The sequence below is a fragment of the Salvia hispanica genome, unplaced genomic scaffold (genome assembly GCF_023119035.1).
Source record: "Salvia hispanica cultivar TCC Black 2014 unplaced genomic scaffold, UniMelb_Shisp_WGS_1.0 HiC_scaffold_702, whole genome shotgun sequence".
Taxonomy (NCBI): domain Eukaryota; kingdom Viridiplantae; phylum Streptophyta; class Magnoliopsida; order Lamiales; family Lamiaceae; genus Salvia; species Salvia hispanica.
In genome coordinates this window covers 77,781-96,055 of record NW_025952469.1, presented here as the reverse complement: position 1 = coordinate 96,055, position 18,275 = coordinate 77,781, and the positions used below count along the sequence as shown (strand labels likewise).

Genomic DNA, 18,275 nt, shown 5'->3' with positions numbered 1-18,275 from the left:
GTCGATCGTGCTGCGCTTCTCTCCACGTGATGATCTTCAATACTAGACCACGGATCTTCTCCGAAGTTACCGAATTGTATCTCGATATCGGTGGGTGATCTTATCAAAATACTAGGACTCGAATAAAGAAGACGAAAAATTCCTCACGGAGGAAAGCTGAAAATCTCACTGGATATAACAATAAAAAAAATCGTCCTCTCTAATTTGGGACCGTGATTTTCAAGAAAATTATAATGTGTATTTTCTGTCCCTTTATTCTCCTATTTATATTAAGTTCCTTTTGGGCCTAGACAGAATCTATGGAAGGTTTTCGATACGAGCTCCCCACTGGGTTTTTACTAATTAAATCAACCCACAATTTAATACAAGCATATACGGAATATTACGAGTGTACCTACATGTATAATATTGAACTCTCCTAATCCAAATTCGAAATTACAAGTAATTCCTGCTCACTTTGTTTATTATTTATTTCCCCGCGCTTTTTAAGATATAAAAATGTCCATTAATTAATTAATGTCTCACATGACTTTAATTAATTAATGTCTTATTAATTCCAACACTACAAAAAAATGTCGCTTTACCGACCCGAAAATTTCCATATGAATAACCGACTAAATTTTTTCCTTTTCAATCAATGTATTTTCCGTCCGTAATTCCGTAGGTAAAAATATTTATCGACGAGTTCTTATCGACGGTCAATTAATGTCCCTTGAAAGAACCTCGCGTAAAAAAATTTTAACCGATGGAAAGTACATTAATTAATTAAAAAGGGTAGACAAAGCCTATCTAGTCGTGAAATTCTTCTTTCTTTTTGCAAAACATCAGTGATGTAACCGACCGTAAAGTGGACGACGCCCACAACCAGCCTACTAAGTAAAGACTTCAGTTTTTGTTTGCTTTTTATACATTTAAATTTTTATAAAAACATCTTATAAAATACACAAACAAACACAATGTAATAATATATCGATTCTATCTGTGCGAAACCGTCGAATAATACTCGAATTGCTGGGGGTGATTGCAGAGTTTTTACATATGCTGAAGATTCTATTCGCGCGAAACCGCCGAAACATGCCGCATACCAAACCTAACAATCTCCCACTTATACTCAAAACATGCTTTCTAGTATATACACCCTAAAAACTCTCCCACTTATACTCAAAGTAGGTCTTGTATCTGGAGTATATCGAACTACCATTCATTTCTCACTAAGTTAGTCTAAAATCAGCTTCTATTGCTCTTCCCAGAATATCTTTTTCATCATAATATCTTTTGTTGTTATTTGATTTTTAATTAATTTCATCTCTGTTTAGCTTAATAAACTCTGTGTCCCTCGAGTTAGCCTTCACGTAGTAATAAAAAATACTCATAGCATACTCAAACTTACGATTTAAGCCATTAGAAGATATTCCTAAGGTAAACGCATATTCGTAGGATGACTTACTAGATCACCGATTAGTCGTAAAACTAAGCCGTTGTAACCCCAAGGACATTACATGAATGACTGCAAACTAGAATATAACAATTAGTCTTTCTCAAGCACTACTGGGTATACTATTTACCTCAATCAAAAGTCCTTGTCACGTGTTAATATGATATATAATTGACATGCATACAATAACTAATATCAAACTTAGTACACACTATAGCATACATGAGACAACTATCTCCGAAACTAGTCTCATAATTCCTTGTCTCCTAAGAATCAAACGTCACTGACTAAAGACAAGACAATTCCATCTTGAAATGTATAAACCTTATGGAATTTCTAATGCTAAAATGTTCTAAGCAATGTACAGATATAAGATTCCTGTTATAATCTCAACATTCTTTCTAGCAATCTTAAAAGAGCCTCTAGATGCTCGTGACGTAATTAGCTTTCTTAACTTTATCTAAAAACCGGGTAGAATAACCGATGCACTTTATTAGCAATCGAATAAACCCATATGCTGTGCAGTATATATAGTATAGTTAAAGGTTAGGCACCTGGAGCATCGAACACGGGGAAGGCAAACAAAAGTCTCTATCCTCTACTAAGACTCAATTACTATCTCGGAAAACGAAAAGATTTTGGAAAACTTTGAAAAACCAAAAACAATAAAAGCATAGAACAAACTAAGAAAGAAATAAAACACTTGAGAAAGACGATAGAGATAAGGGAATCCCTGGGATGTGCGTTCACAGCTATGGTTATACAAAATTTCATAACTACAATACCCCATCACAACGCTTATACTTTGAAAGGACGAGTCACCTAGCTTATGCTCAAGTGCGATACAAACGTTGATTACAAAGTTGCAGGGTTGTCAACTTCAACACGTAACTCCAAAAGCTCCCAAGACCCTGAAAAGTCCTCACCACCAATGTGTCGTTTTGGCTTAAGCTAACTCCGTAAGGTTTACTAATGGGATCTAACTGCTAGAACTTTTGTCATTTACGGGGTTGCTATATTAAATCATACACGATCGTGTCACTCGACATGCACATCAAGATTACTTAAGGAAGAAACAGGCAAACAAAACGGATATTAAATAGAAAAGTGAATTTCATAACCAAAGTCGTTACTAACACATCCCTAGAATCCTATGAGTTTAATTACACATAATTAACAAGCTAAAAAATACTGAAGGAAGATAATTTGAATATAAAACTAAAGCAAATAAAACCCGTAGGTTGAATCCTTGTCGCTCTTGATGTTCTGAAATCCTTCCCAACTCCTCGCGACAAGTGAAATACTCCTATGCTCTCGATCTCCGGGTGAAGTACTGCAAGTAAGCCCTCTCTTTTTTGATGAAGCCGATGTCTGATGATGGGGAAAGCCAATCCTGTTGTAGAAAGTGAAAAGATCTCCAAAATATGGTAAATTCATGTTAAATCAGCTTCGTAGATCATATTTTCTCTCATGTCAGCCGCATCTAATGGGCGGCCGTCGTGGTTGACTCTGTGAGACTGCTTTCCTCAAGTGGCGGACCGCTGCAGACGATTTCCGCGGTCAGCCGACGAGACCTTTCCAAGCGTATTTTTCCGAGGCTTTTGATCGCCGCATTGATTCAGCGTTACTGGCGCCATTGTCGCCACACACATCCTCATGTCATTGCCGCTGCTCTATCTGCATTTTGCATTCTCGCATTGGCTCCCTTTTCGGCCCACTATGCACCTTTCTCACAAAACACGCCAAAATACCAAAATAGACAAAATATGCAAATAATGGACGGTGTAGTGACTTCGACATAAAAACTAGACCAAATAATAAATTTTTAAATACAGGAATCCGAGCGTATCAACAACCAGCTTTCCTACGCTGTATACCAATCTTAGTTGTTTGCAACTTTTGTAGATTTAATCAATGTGAGAGTACCAATAATACCATATTTAATGCACTTTCAACTTCCTTGTGCTTACAAGATCATGACATAGCAAAAGTCAAATTCTAGACATTCACAATTTTGATAAAACACATATACTGATTAAGATGCATACCCAAGACCACGAAGATCTTTATAAGCTTCCAATCATAAGCTTCTGCCCCTTATTACATAGGCTGATGTTCCATGTGCATGATTTCTTCAAGATCATATCAGAGTTGTCTTCGACAATCATAATACATTCATTCTAATTTATGTAAGTTCTGATAGACAATAGGAACGAATCAATTCGCACAACGATCAAGAGAAGATGTTTCTCTTTGGGCATAACCCATTATCATTGCTCCAGGCCTTTTGAGATCCACATTTACACTTGCAAATATACTAGCTCCCACCGGCCGACACAAATTTATGAGTTTTGCAAGTCTTGTAAACATGTCGTCTATCTTAGATTGTAGTTTGGAATCCATCACCTTTTCAAGGATGAATATCCAATTGAACCAATACTACATTGTAGTTAAAGGGATTATGTTCAAGCACTCCAATGGCGAACTTGTTATGTTCTGAAAGAACGCTCCCACTACTGACTCTGTTCTCACAATCATAGGTTCTCAAGCTGACACAAGGTAAAGTTTCTAATTGTATGAATCATTGGTAATGTGGAAAATCCGATCTCTATTTTATCTTGAGAGTTATCACGTTGATAGCTTGTAGTTCTTTCGATCTTCATACAAGAATTTTATTCAAGATTACGTAACTTATAACTCTACATCATATGGGACAACCTAAAACATGCCTCGCACTCAACTCCAATTTCTTGACACCTGCCTCTAAACAATGCAGCTGGAACAACATTACACCTTGAGATGTGCTAGGGTCGAGATGCCTTTAACCACAACTCGTGTTTTGTGGTACCGATGTCAGAAGTTTCTTTAATATTTATCCCATCAATGATAAGATTTATCGAGTACAACTCATCACTTAATCAAACTTGTCTTAGAAAGACTTTGATTCCTTACATAACCATCCCATTCAATAGATGAATGCTGGATTCGCACGGAGATTAGACTCCCACTACCGATCATAACCCCTTGCTCGTCTTTGGTGTAAACCATCGAGATCATAGTCTTTCTATGTTTCACTTCTATAAGTATTCTCAATCTCTGAAAATCAAATGATTCTAACTAATAATGCATCAAATAGAAGTTCTCAACTCGCTCACTTAACGAAAATGTTAAAATCTGAGGATCGCCTAACAATTGCTAAGTATTTCTTTTCGACTTAAGACTAAGAGCCATAAATACTTTATCATTAAATGATTAAGAAGTTGATGTTGTTGAATACTCAACCTTGTTGCACTTATATTATTTTAATACTATGATGCCTTAAGATCAACCATAAAACAATAAATAGAGCATTAATAGCTCCCACCGCAACAAAAACCTAACTCGGATCAAGATATCTTACTTAGAAGTTGACATGTAAGTCATTGTCCTACTATAAAATAAGTCAATCCAACTCACAAAGCATCTTTTCTCGCTTTAAACAAATTTTTATTTAACTGTGCTCTCCCATTTCCATATTCACTTTTGTTCAAATTAACCAGACTTAAGAAAATGCAAAATTTTTATGAATTCGGGCTATCTATTGCAAAGTTACTTTCCTCTAACAAGAATATAACTAATTATTATTCTCAAGATTTCTTACTTTTCAAACTTAAACCTTCTTCTTGTAGCTATTTCTTATTACTTTAGGTGATGATCAGGAGTAAACTATTCTCGAGTGATCAAACATCCTCAAAACATTCTACTCTTAGGATATTCCAATCGAATCATATTGATAGATTCTATTGATAATCCATCTTTCATCGTCATTAACCAAGACTTGTCGAGCTACTTAAAGGAAAATAACTTGACCTTATTCTCAAAGAGCTTGTCAAGTACATGCACAATGCATTCTCGAACATTCTTCGTGGAATTATGTTTGGTGGAAATGAAGGACATGAATCATTTTAGTATAAAACCTTAAGCTTTCGCCGATGAGAATCTTATCCATTTTCGTTTCCCGTCTACATAATTTAGGCATTCGAGCTTACTTTCTTTAAGGATCATGCACAAATATTAAACGACATAATGAAGATTTGGCAAATAAACTTATTATCACATACTTATGCTCAATACATAATCACAAATAACCAATAAAACAATTATGTATCTTGCAACTGTAAATTTTAAAAAACAAGTGGCCCTCCATAAGAGGTCAATACTCATTCACAACTTTAACATTTTTACCGGTCACAACACCGACGAATACCCGCAGACCACAAAATGGCACGGTCATTTACTATTGCCTAAGCACGACCATCGATTTAGCATTACGTATTCTTATCTCTACAACACTTCCCCATGACAATGTTCATGTACTGAGCAATAAAATCAATATCTCATAAATTTCTAATAATCTTCAAACTCGTAGCCTCAGATTACTGCTCTCACACAAGTGGCGTATAATATTATAACCACTTTCAGTTCATTCATTTATTGTGTGAGAATTTTACTTATGAACTTACCGTTTCGTAGATTATTGTCCTCCTACGTAGTGGGTGGCGATAATATTAAACTAGCTTCATAAAAATTTGCAAAACTAACCGACGAGACCGTATACAACGCACTTGCTGTATTCATCGCGCATGACTAGATATCCCTAACATGCAAAATCAGGACGACTAGCACCCATACCAATTCTTAGTCACATGACTAATGGACAAGAGCCAGATAAGTGATCTGGGACATAAAGACAGCTGCAGGCATTAGCTGAATGGGTAAAAATGTTTATCACTGTGCCCGCCCCCATGACTTGTGCTGTGTCTCCACCGGGCATTGACATAGGATTTTTTGGATTTGGAGATGGATACAAAAATCTCGAGGCTTCAATGAAATCAGTATATGTCGTCTCCAGTAAAAAATCCACAGGTATCTTTGGGCCCGATATTGAAAGAGAGAACAAAGCAAGGCGTCAAGGAATTTTTATGTGGCATAGAGGTTTATATTTGGTAATTGGCGAAAGGTCATGGGGTGGTTTGCAAAGTTTTTGGTGAACTGGGTTCAGTCGGGGAATTTCTAGAAGCGTGGGACGGCTTCCGGTGAATTTAGTATCAGTGGTTAGTGGGAGATTTAGGAGAGTCGGTGGGGTGGGATTGGGAGATATTTTGGGTCGGTCTGGGTTCCCGGCATTTGGGAATTTTGGGGGTGGGTTTGTGACTTGGAAAGACGAGAGATTTAAACTTATCATTTTCGGCCGAAACCTAGCCGTTTTTCCCCTAATTCGGCCGATGAGAACCCTAGCCTTCCTTCCCGCCCTCCTTCTCGCGCTACTCACTGCTTGCCGAGGTCTCCAGCATTGGTGATATTTTACCTTCTAACCATGTCCGCACGACGCCGACGATGCGATTGGGATTTCTCCTCGGTTCGATCTCCGCTACTACTTGCCCCGCACGCTGCGCCATTGGATTTTCGGTATAGGTGGCGCGGTCGAGAGCACGAGCCGCTGAGGCTTTTCCGCTGCGCTACTCTCCGTCGTGTCGGCCTACATTCCGGGCTCGCTTGCCTTCTTCATTTCTTCCCACCACTGGGAACCTCGTGGATGTGGAAACACGTATCCCTGGTGTGTTTCTTCCTCCAAAGTGGCTGCACACTAATTTACTCTTATCTTATTCCTTTCGGTAGCTAGGGTTCTTCGATGGTTGGTGGTATTGTGATGTGGGTGCTTGATTTTTGTTGAATACGGCGAGGCCTGCCTCAATTCCGATTCCTTGGTTTCGGGTTGAGAAGCTTCGTTGACGGACTCTACTAGTCCGTATGCCTTCCTTGTCGGAATTGATCCATATTTAGGATCTCCCTCTTTGCTTTTCGTATCTTTGGTCGTCTAACGCCATATGAACTGGTATAATTTGTGCCTTTGTATCGTCTGGTTGTATTTCTCGATATTGGAAGGAGTGTCCATCGAGTTTGGATCCTTGGTGTCGATTGAAATCCGAGAGATCTTGAAGTTTTTGCCATGACTCTCCAGTGATAATTCTCTTGTTTGATGTTGTATGCTTGTCTCGCGGTCTGAAATCTGGAATTGGCTAGCCACTTCCATACGTTGTAGCAGACTATCCCATAAGCCGTAGCGTTCAGTATTGGAAGACCAGTTGGAAATGTGAGAATTTGGAAGGATTTCAAACCTTTCATTTTCTAAAGTTTTTTGGCTTTTCAAGTTAAGGTAACCCCAAGTGGTTTATGAGGATCCTTAATCCGAGACTTTTGGAGTGGTCTCTCATATCCTATAAATAGGTGGGTTTGAGAGATGAGAAGAACACAAAAATCATTCTCTTTTCTCTAGCTCTCACATCATAGTGTGCATTGATGGGGAGCATTCCTGCTCGATTCTCGGGAAATCCATCAAGTTGCCTAGCGGGTTTGAGGTGCTTCTACACGCTAAAGGGAAATTGTTTTATCTTTGGGGGCAATACGCATTCCAGTGAGCACTAGCCGGGCGTAATTTGTCTTGCGGAAAGAGGGCTTCCTCGACTTTGACTTATAGTTCAGTTTGTTTTATTATTTCCGTTGTAATTTTCATTCCATTTATTGTTATTATCTTCCTTCGATTGTAATAGTTAGAGTACGCCTGTAACGGCTTGGGAATTTTATCCGTTATTTTAAGAGACCTCATTGACGAGGCGGCATCGATGTTGTCTATGATCCAGTTGAAACAATGTCTCGTGCTTGCCATCGGTTGTAGTTCAGGGTCGGTTGGTGGGGAGGGTGATGCCATCCGTAACTCTGTTATGTGAGACGCAACCCTTCCCACGGATGCCCTTTTCATCAGTTTTGCCCTGAGGGGATAACTGTCCCCATTGAGCTTTTCGCCATGCGCACCTCGCCTAGTGATTCTAGAGATGAAGGTGGTTGTTTGGGCTTTTCGAGACATACTCAGTCTCATGAATTCAGCAATTTGCTCATGAAAGGGTTATGGGTTGGTTATTTTTGGAGGTGTTTTAGGATCGAATCGACATTTTTGGTTGGTTGTGTTTTGCAGTTAAAAAGGCCGGGGAAGGTGCTCGAGACATATGATAATTTTCTGAGTCTCAAGCCGAATAAACCTCGATACCATCTTAAAGATGGTAATCGAGAGAGGCGAGATTCATAGGGCAATGCATATTGAGAAAGCTTTGGGAGAAGATGGTTTTTGTAATTATTTGTTGTGTTTACAATGTAATTCAACACCTCAATATATAGGTGTGAATATGAGCTATGTATGGAAAACACAATATTTTTGTAATCAATCTATTTTAGGACAATATATAATTGTATCAATCTTAGTAAATTGATTTATTCCGCAATCTTCTCTTCTCCTCTTGATACGCTTGATGGCCCCTTTTTGTTCCCCCCTCCCACAAGGCCTTGAGCCTTGGGTTCGGGTTTTTCCCCACTTGAACACTCTCTTCGGAGGAGCTTAATCCACGGATGAATGTGCTCAAGTTATCTTACATCTTTTGCCATTCCCCCGTCATTGGTCGATGGATGTCTTTGGGGGGGTTGATCAAATGATGTGTGACTTGTGGGTTCGCATCATGATGCTTCTCGTTTCAGCGGGACGAAAACAATTGTGGTTATAGAGGTGATAATTGGCTCATTCACAATGGACATACAAGTGGAGAGGTGTTGGGCCCGTTTCCAGCGGGGACCTTGGTCTGGCATCAATTATGAAACAAATCATTTCTTTTTCACGTGAGATTTTACGTTGGAAGTTTTCAATTCATGATTAAATAGATTTTTTTTTTCTCCATTTGATTTTTTTTTGCATTTTCTTGCCTTGTACCAGGCTTAATAGAGTCATGGTAGGTTTATTCAAACAATGACCGGGCTCGGTGGGGGGCGAGTAGAGTTGACCGACCCACCGTGGTCCTACGACACCGCTGGAAACTCCATTCTTGGACCTCCGAGATCCCGCCTGCATCTTCGACCCCCCGGAGCTCCGCCTTGACCCCGACTGGGTTTTCCCCAAATCCTTACCTTTGCATTAAATTAAAAAGGGGGGAAAAAGAAAACACGTGAGTAAAATAGAATAGATGAAAGTGATGGAGATAGAGATGGACACGAGAAAGAGCAGGAGTTCGGGTGTATATTTTGAAGAAGATAGCACCTTGAAGATATTTATCATGGAAATATCGAAAGGTTGGCTATTTATAGTCTAAAAATTGAAACACCATTATCTTTACTACTTTATTTTCTCACTTAATAAACTTATCAACAATGTGTAAAATCTTGTGTCCGAAAAACAATGTTTCGCTTTGAACATGTGAAGGGGTAAATAATTAAATATCGAGACATAAACTGATATTTCATCGTTTAATAGACATTTCGTCTTCTTGCTTTAGGTCTAGGATGTTTCTTTGGCAATGGTTTCCATGAGGCCTATCCCCCTTGGTCCAATGATGGAGAAGTTGTCTCTATCAGTCGAGAAATATGAGACAGGCAAGCGATTCTACGTTCAAACGTTGGACGATAATGCCCTTTCGCCCGACATCCAAAAAGCTGGTAAAGAGAAAACCCTCCAGAAGGAGTTTTCAAGATCAAAGGCAGTGATCACTGCCCTTTCTTCTCAAAGCCTCAAGCTTTACATAAGATCTTGCTTGAAATAGTTCAAATTGCTTAGAAATATATTTTCTAAAAAAATGATTTGATGTATAGTTATAGTGTAATATACAAGAAATTAAGAATCTATGATTATTGTGTTTCACAAATGCTGATCTCTTGAGAAGCACAAATCTCACTCTCTTAGCTTGTAATTACCTTAAGCAGTTAATGGTGATTATTTTCGGTTGTTTTGTGTTGTTTGTTGTGATATATGTTTGTTAATGCTAAATGCTTCTTGCTTTGGTGTTTCTAGATGCAGAATACTACAGCTATGTGTGGGAATAGGATTGCTTTATTTGATAATGTGAGTGAAGATGAAGGTAGGTTTTTCCCGAGCGAGGAGTTTCCCCTCATTTGTGGAGGATGTCGGGGGAAATGGTGGGAAGCCTGATAACGAACTATTCGATGAACTAACTATGAGGAACATGTTAATCCTCATGTTTTTTCATTTCTATTGATTTTTTTGATCCATCAGCACTATTGATCTATTTGCTGAACTAAATGTTAGTTAATTTGCTTAGTTAGGTTGTTTTAAACAGATGATTGTGTGATTTCTGCATAAAGCCACTGATGCTACTGCACTGTTTGCAATATTTGTTGAATGTAGAGTTTGTGCATAAGCATACTAAGTTTCTTGTAGAGTTATCACAATAGGAAGTTTTTTTTGAACCATGCTTTATGTAAACATCAAATGATGCGTGCTCCATGAAACTATGCCAAATCACGTATTAATAATGTGATTCTATAAATGCATTTGATGTCTTGGTTGTATGGGTGCCGGTGTTTGTGTTTTTAAAAGGGGAGGAACGGACAGGGCTGAACAAGCAAGGGAAATTTTGGGTTTTGCATGTAAATCTTTCTTTGTGAAGAGAAAAGTTTGAGCGGCTCATCCAGATGGTAATGTTGAATTCAATGAAAGAAGTAAATATTTCCTTAATACAAAGGAATTAGTACTTGAAGTAAAGCTGCTTTTTTGTGTTTGTAATTGTTGTTTTATTAAAACTTAAAAAATTTAGATGCGGCTAAGGGGGGTGAATTTTTAGGCTTGAAGCAGCTGGCTGGGGGAGGGCTCTTCGGGGTGAGGGAGGAGAAGGGCGGCAGCAGAATATAGCACGGGCCCAGATGTTTGATATGAGAAGGCCTTGGCAGAGCTGAGGCATTTATCAATGAGCTCCAACACAAGATCAAAACAAGCAGGGGGGGTTTTGTGCTGTCATGTGATGAAGCTATTAATAGTAATCATTTTTTTTTCCCGAAATAAACCCCTTTAAATTTTTTGTAGGGTTTTTTTAATGAATGTTATTGTTGCAACTCCTTTTTCTTTGGGGGTGTTTTATTGAGAACTGAAATTGGTGGGTTTTTTTTTTTAAATTTTAGTATTGTCACATTACCGACATTGGGAAACCCGGGACATTAAAAAAACCCCCGTCATGGGGAAACCCCTGCCTTCCCGTCATAAGGGCTCTCTGGTATAATAGCGGACATCCCGGTGGACAAGCATAATAATAAAAATTTTACAAATTCATAAATATGCAATTACGGAAAAAAAATTTCACACATATATGGCGGGAATGCAAAATTTTTTTTAAAAAAAAATTACATATTTTTAAAATAAAAAAACATACATAGTTCACCGGAAAAAAAAAAACTGGGTTAATTTTATTCTTCGCCCTTTTTAATTTTTTAAATTTTATCTTTCCAGTCGAATATTTGCTTTCTTTCGAAGATCGGGGAAATCACCGGGCCCGATTGACGTCCCAAAAAGGGGATCCCCATTTACTTTGGGGGTGATCATCGTGGCTTGGACCGCGGACGGGATCTTCTTGGAAAAATTGTTATGAACCTTCTTTTCAATAATCATTTATCTAATAATACTAAATTGGGATCCAAAAATGCTGGGGTACCACCCTATTGGGGCCCTCCCCTTCCCCCATCGAGGCCCCCAGCACACCCAAAAGCCCCCCCCCCCCTCTTTCTTTCCGACGTTTCAAAATAGATTTCTTTGGATCTATTTTAAAACGATCGTCTTCACAAAAACGGGCCCGGAAATTCATCCGGGTTTAAAAATGGTCATTTCATGCCCGGGTTTTCGTTGGGGAAAAAGATGGCCGAACTAAGTTTATCCTTACTGTTTAAAAGGGGGACAAATAGAGGGCCCTTGGGTATCGTTGTGGCCCCCCCCAAAAAACGCATGCCAAAACCACAGGTATCGGCTAAACCCAGGATCATCGGGGGTTCTTTTTCCTTTTTTAACCGGTGTATATCCCTTTTTGGGGGGGAAGGGGGGGTTTTCTTTCTCCCCAAACATTTCAATCTATGCGCCCAAAATCCCCGGGGGAAAGCCTTTATTCCCCGTGTACCCCATCCCCGGGGCCCCTTTCCTGGGGAGGCTTCCGAAGGAACCCTTCCCCAAAAAATTTAAAGGCCCCCAAAAAAACTTGAGACATTTTGTGGGCAATCGTCTTTGGTGTGGAGGTACTTCCCCAATTATCGGGCCCCACCGGGAGTTTTTGCCGACGGGCAAACACTTTAGGCGGTGGGGGTTTTACCACCCGATCCCCCAACCAAAAAATATGTATCGGCTCTAAAACGGCCACGATACTCCTAAAAATTTTTCGGTGCATCTAAATCGGCCGGAAAAAAATTATTTCAAATCGCGGCCGTCCAAGTAGTCTTCAAACAACCGTTGGTGGACGCCCATGTGGTCCCGGGTTACTCCTGATGATGGATGGGGCGAGGAAGGGTTTTTTTTTGCTGCTAACAAGTGTTTTGTATCAAGCGATTTATCTCGGCGGACGTATAACCTCACAACTCTTCATTATTCCCCGCCTTATGTCATTAGCATCCCCCCGCCACCACCGGACCACTAGCCATTAAATCCCGATGGAATGAGAAACGTAGAGAAAATAAGAGAAACTGTAATACAAGTTGTGTAAATGAAATGAAATGCAACGAGCCGTATATAGACCCGGCGACGTCCGCTTTCACCTGCGGACGACCTCTCGTCTGTCATTTTCGTCCACCCACCGCCGGTCGGACGTCGCTTTTTGGATGCCCTAAGACTACCACATTTTTTCAGATATTTTAAGCTTATAAAAAATTAATAAAACACTGGACGGATTTTCAAGGTAAGTAAATTTATTTATCTTAGAGTTGATTGATAATCAAATTTTTATTCCCTGGAGACTCTACATTATATCATCTGCATTTATACCTGAAAAGTAGATCGATCGTCTAGGAAAGGCCATTCGTATTAATGTAATTATATCATCTGCAGACGAATATCCGACTCTTCATCTGATACAGTGGAGAGAGAGAGAAAAAGAGGCAGAATGTCACTCAATATCGATGTTGAAAATTGTTCCAAATCATCTCGGGAATATGGAAGATCACTCGCATTACAATTTACATGAGCAACACCAGTAGTAATAATAAAATCCATATCTACACTCCTCGAAATGTTATTACTCGAAAAAATGGGCGGCGGCGTTCATCATCAGCTAGAACCGTAGTCTTACTCGGCAAAATGGGCAACGGAAAAAGCGCCACGGCCAACAGCCTCCTCGGCCACGACGTGTTTGAATCAATGCCTAGCTTAGGCGGCGTCACCTCCGCTTGTAGCCTCCACTCAACCGTCTTACCCGATCAACGCATTCTCAACGTGATCGATACCCCTGGTGAGCTTTACTATGTCACACTCATTTCTGTCTTTTCAAGATTCAATTTTTAATACTCGGATATTGGGGCAGGGTTGTTCGATTCCACCGTCGAATCAAACACCATGGCCAAGGAGATTGCCAAGTGTATCACTCTGGTCAAAGATGGAATCCACGCTGTTCTGCTCGTTCTCTCTCTGAGAAGCCGCTTTTCTCAAGAGGAGGCTTCTGCTTTTGAGTGCCTCTGCCAAATATTTGGCCCCAAAATTGCTGATTATATGATTGTGGTTTTCGCCCATGGTGATGTTCTTAGGAAGAAATTGACGTTGGATGATTTCTTGGCAGATAATTGCCTGATCAATTGAAGGTACTTACTCTTATTTGTTTCCTTCTATATATGTTTGTTCAGATACTTATCTTTATTGATGTATGTTTGTTTCAGGATACTCTTAAAAAGTGTGGGAATCGAACTATTATGTTTGATAATTGGACAGAAGATGAAGATAAGATCGATAGGCAGAGGGAGGAGCTTCTCTCTCTTGTAGACACTGTTTTAGAGGAAAATGGAGGCACTCCATACACTGATGAACTCTTTCAACAAATCAAGGTTGAGTGAAGTGATTTAGATTGATTACAATATTTTATATTCTTTTAGAGTGATTTAGATTTATTGCAAAGGGTTGAATATTTTAGTAATATTGAAATGATTTCTATGGTTAGATATACTTATATTTCAAAAATTTATGAGTAATTCTTTCTTTTAAAGTATGTTTGCCTTTCAATTTTATTTATATGTTTGCTATACTTGTGGGAGTGAAAATCGTTATGAGTCTTCTTAAACTGTGCCAAATAAGATGAATCTAAATGTCTTAAACAAATAGATTGATTTTGTTCTTACAGATTGATGAAGCTGCCCAAGGGAAATCTACTGAGAATGAGATCAGTGTTGGTGGTTTGGTTGAGATGGTAATGTTAAATACTTTTACCTTAAATACATTCAAAAAATCAATTTCTACTATTTCTAGTTCTGAATACTGTATTGATGTGTGTTGAAGATTGAGTCGCGGCTGAAGGAGAGTATTTCGAATCTGGAGAAGTCGTTGGCTGAGGAGAGGGCAGCTCGCGTGGAGCGCACATGAAGTCGCTGGCAGATATGGCAAAGGCAGAGCATGAGTTGAACGAATTGAGAGAGCGTTGGAGCCAGGCTTCTCATCGCAGCTGGGAGCTCCAAGAACAGATCAATCGCAAGCCTAATTGTGTTATATTGTAATGCGATGGTGTACGTTGTTTTTGTGTTTTTGAACACCATGCTTTGGCTTTAGCAAGTTTGTGTATGTCCTTTTTGGTTTTTGTGGTTTTAATATTGAACACAAGCTCAATTGGATATGTCTTGGATTGTTATGTGATCAAAATTTCGATTCAACAGAATCCTCATGATGCATGGATATTTTTTTTTGGGTTTGAGTTCTCTTGAAAGCTACAATTTACAAACATGCTTTGAATTGATTTCTCTATCAAATCGTATTCAAACATTTATGAGAATTGTGATAATATTGCATAAACTTAGTATCCATCAGCACTGTTGATCTGTTTACATTCAAGTGCAGCTTAGATTTATCACATTGGTAGTTTTTAATTGAACCACTCTATATAAATCTTAGTTCCATGAAACTATTTCAAATTGTGTATAAGACTATTTTGAAGGGTATACTAAAATTTAAAATGGGATAGGTAATTAGTTTCAATACTACTACTCCAAAACCAATTCCATTTTGGATTTTTAAAGAAAAATATCTATTTTTAGGTTTACACTAAATTCAATTCTAAAAATTTTTCAAATTTTATGAGTCAAAAGAGTATAATGTAGATAAAATTCTTTTAATTTTGAGTTTGGTGTAAATTATTAGAGTAAAATTATATTTAACGTGATTTGAATTTAGTGTAAATGGTTGTAGATGCTTTAAATACTTAGTAATCACTCCGTCCCAAAAAAATGTACTTTGGGTTCGTCACATGTTTTAATGTAAAATTGGTAAAGTAAGAGAGATAGAGAGAAAAATTAATTAAATTATTGTTAATGGAGAATAGGTCGAACCTAATTAGATAGAAAATATTTTACAAAATTAGAAAGTGCTATTCTTATGGAGCGGTTTAAAAGGAAAGAGTCGTTTACGTGAAGGATGTATGACGTATAGAAAAGAGAGAAGTTGTAGTGTGTTAAATTGGTGCAAATTGGCTCGGGCCACTCGTATAGCTGGAAATGAAAAATTGAAAGCAAAATATTGAACCAACTTTGATTAGATTTGAAAAGTATTCCAAATCGTCTCGGAATATGGAACGCCACTGGCATAGCAAATGCAGCAGTGAAACAAACCATTAATAAAACCATATCTCCACTCCACAAATCAACCAAACCAAACCAAACCTCAAATATCTGCAACTGCAATGGCTGAATCATCCAACTCCAGAAGCAGAACCGTTGTTTTGCTCGGAAAGATGGGCAACGGAAAAAGCGCCACCGCCAACAGCCTCCTCGGCCGAGAGCTTCGAATCCTGCACAGCTTAGGCGGCGTCACCGCCGCCTGCAAGCTCGACACATCCGTCTTCGACGACGGAAGGATTCTCAACGTCATCGACACTCCTGGTTTGCTATCTGCCAAATCAACTTTTTGCTCTTCAATTTCGAATTCTTAATAGTAGTATGGGGCAGGATTGTTCGATTCATCCGTCGATTCAAATGCTATGGCGAAGGAGATCGCGCAGTGCATTAATCTGGCCAAGGATGGAATCCACGCACTTCTCTTCGTTCTGTCGCTGAGAAACCGCTTCTCTGATGAGGAAGCCTCGGCTTTCCACACCCTCTGCCATATATTTGGCGCCAAAATCGCTGAATACATGATTGTGGTCTTCTCCACGGCGATGCTCTCAGGAAGAATACTTCTCTTGATGATTTCCTCGCCAAAAATTGCCCTGATCAATTAAAGGTATTTAAACATTCTTTCATTGAGTCGTATTATTTATGCTTGTTAAGAGAATTTATTCATGTGTTTATCAGGAGACTCTGAAAAAGTGTGGGAATAGATATCTTGTGTTTAATAATTGCATAGAAGATGAAGAAAAGCTTAGTAAACAGAGGCAGGAGCTTCTCTCTCTTGTTGACACTGTGGTAGAGGTGAATGGAGGCAATCCATACACCAATCATCTCTTCCAACAAATCAAGGTCAGTCAAGTATTCCATTTCTTATTTTCAAATTATATATTTTTAATTCTCGACTAAATTGATACTTAAAATACTCAAGATTTGTTTATTACTTAATTATGGATTTTTCTACCATTATAGTCCTACTTTGAATTTATTATTTCACAATCACAGTACTTCAATTTAGAGCTATTCTTAATCTGTATGATCGGTATATAATTCATAATCTGTCATAATCTTAAGAGTCTGAATCAACTAGATTTTTGTGCTTGTAGAAGGATCATATTGAACAAGGTGCCGAAGGGAATTCAACTAAGGTGCCTTCTGGTGGAGAGCAGTATGACCGTTTGGTGGAAATGGTAATGTTTGAATTTCAATAAATTTACCTCAACACATTATATTATACTCCAGTATGTTAAAATTTGTGACATCCATATCTCTATATTGTATTGTGGGATCATTGAAGATTGAGGCTCGGATGAAGGAGAGCGTCTCGAACTTGGAGACAATGCTGGCTGAGGAGAGAGCTGCTCGAGCGGAGCACATCTGAAATCACTGGAAGTTCAGGCGAAGGCGGAGCATGAGTTGCACGAGTTGAGAGAGTGCCTGAGCAGGGCTGATCATCGGAGTTGGGAGCTCCAAGAGGAGCTTAATCGTAAGCCTAATTGTATCGTCATGTGATCTGATTATGTGATTGAAAGAGGAACTTGCAGAACAATGTTTGATTTTTGCTATGTTGTGTAGTGTTTTGTTTTTCACATAGCGATGCACTCTCAATGTGTGTGTTTTCCTTTTAGTTTTTGTTCTCTTATGACTGATTCCAGAAAGTTTAATTAGTATGTTGTGTTGTGTTTATGTTTGTTTCATCTTTCAAGTTTTGGTTGCGTGAAAGAGTTTACCTTTCCCTTTTGGATTTTGGATTATATTATGATAAAGCAACAAAGTCACAGTGTTTTTACCATTAAAGAATAATTTTGTTAATCTGTATAAAATTGTTAACAACATTTTAATTATCCTAATAAGTTAATTATTTTTTTATCATGCCTTTCATGCGATAACTACTTATATCTTTCAAAGAATGTCTCATTTTGTTGTCTTGATATGCATGCTTGTGATTTGAATGTAATTCATTTTTGCTATATGCACTTTATTAAAAAAAAATGGCTAGATTAATTATAGTGGAGCTTATAAAATCTGATTACTACCCATACTTTTCTTTCATTTCTTTTTACCCGTATCTATCAAAAAATACTTTAAATACTCATACAAATAGTTTACATTTATTAAACATGGATCTAGCTGTTGAAATGTGGCGAATCAAAACATAATATTAGAGTACGTAGATACGCTGATTAGAAATTATTTGTAGTTT

At 38.4% G+C, this 18,275-nt stretch overlaps 2 pseudogenes; both read left to right on the top strand.

Moving 5' to 3' along the window:
- The first annotated feature begins 13,457 nt into the window (after window positions 1-13,457).
- On the top strand, window positions 13,458-14,843 carry LOC125199848 (annotated as a pseudogene).
- Window positions 14,844-16,149: 1,306 nt separating this feature from the next.
- On the top strand, window positions 16,150-17,453 carry LOC125199847 (annotated as a pseudogene).
- The last annotated feature ends 822 nt before the right edge of the window (window positions 17,454-18,275 follow it).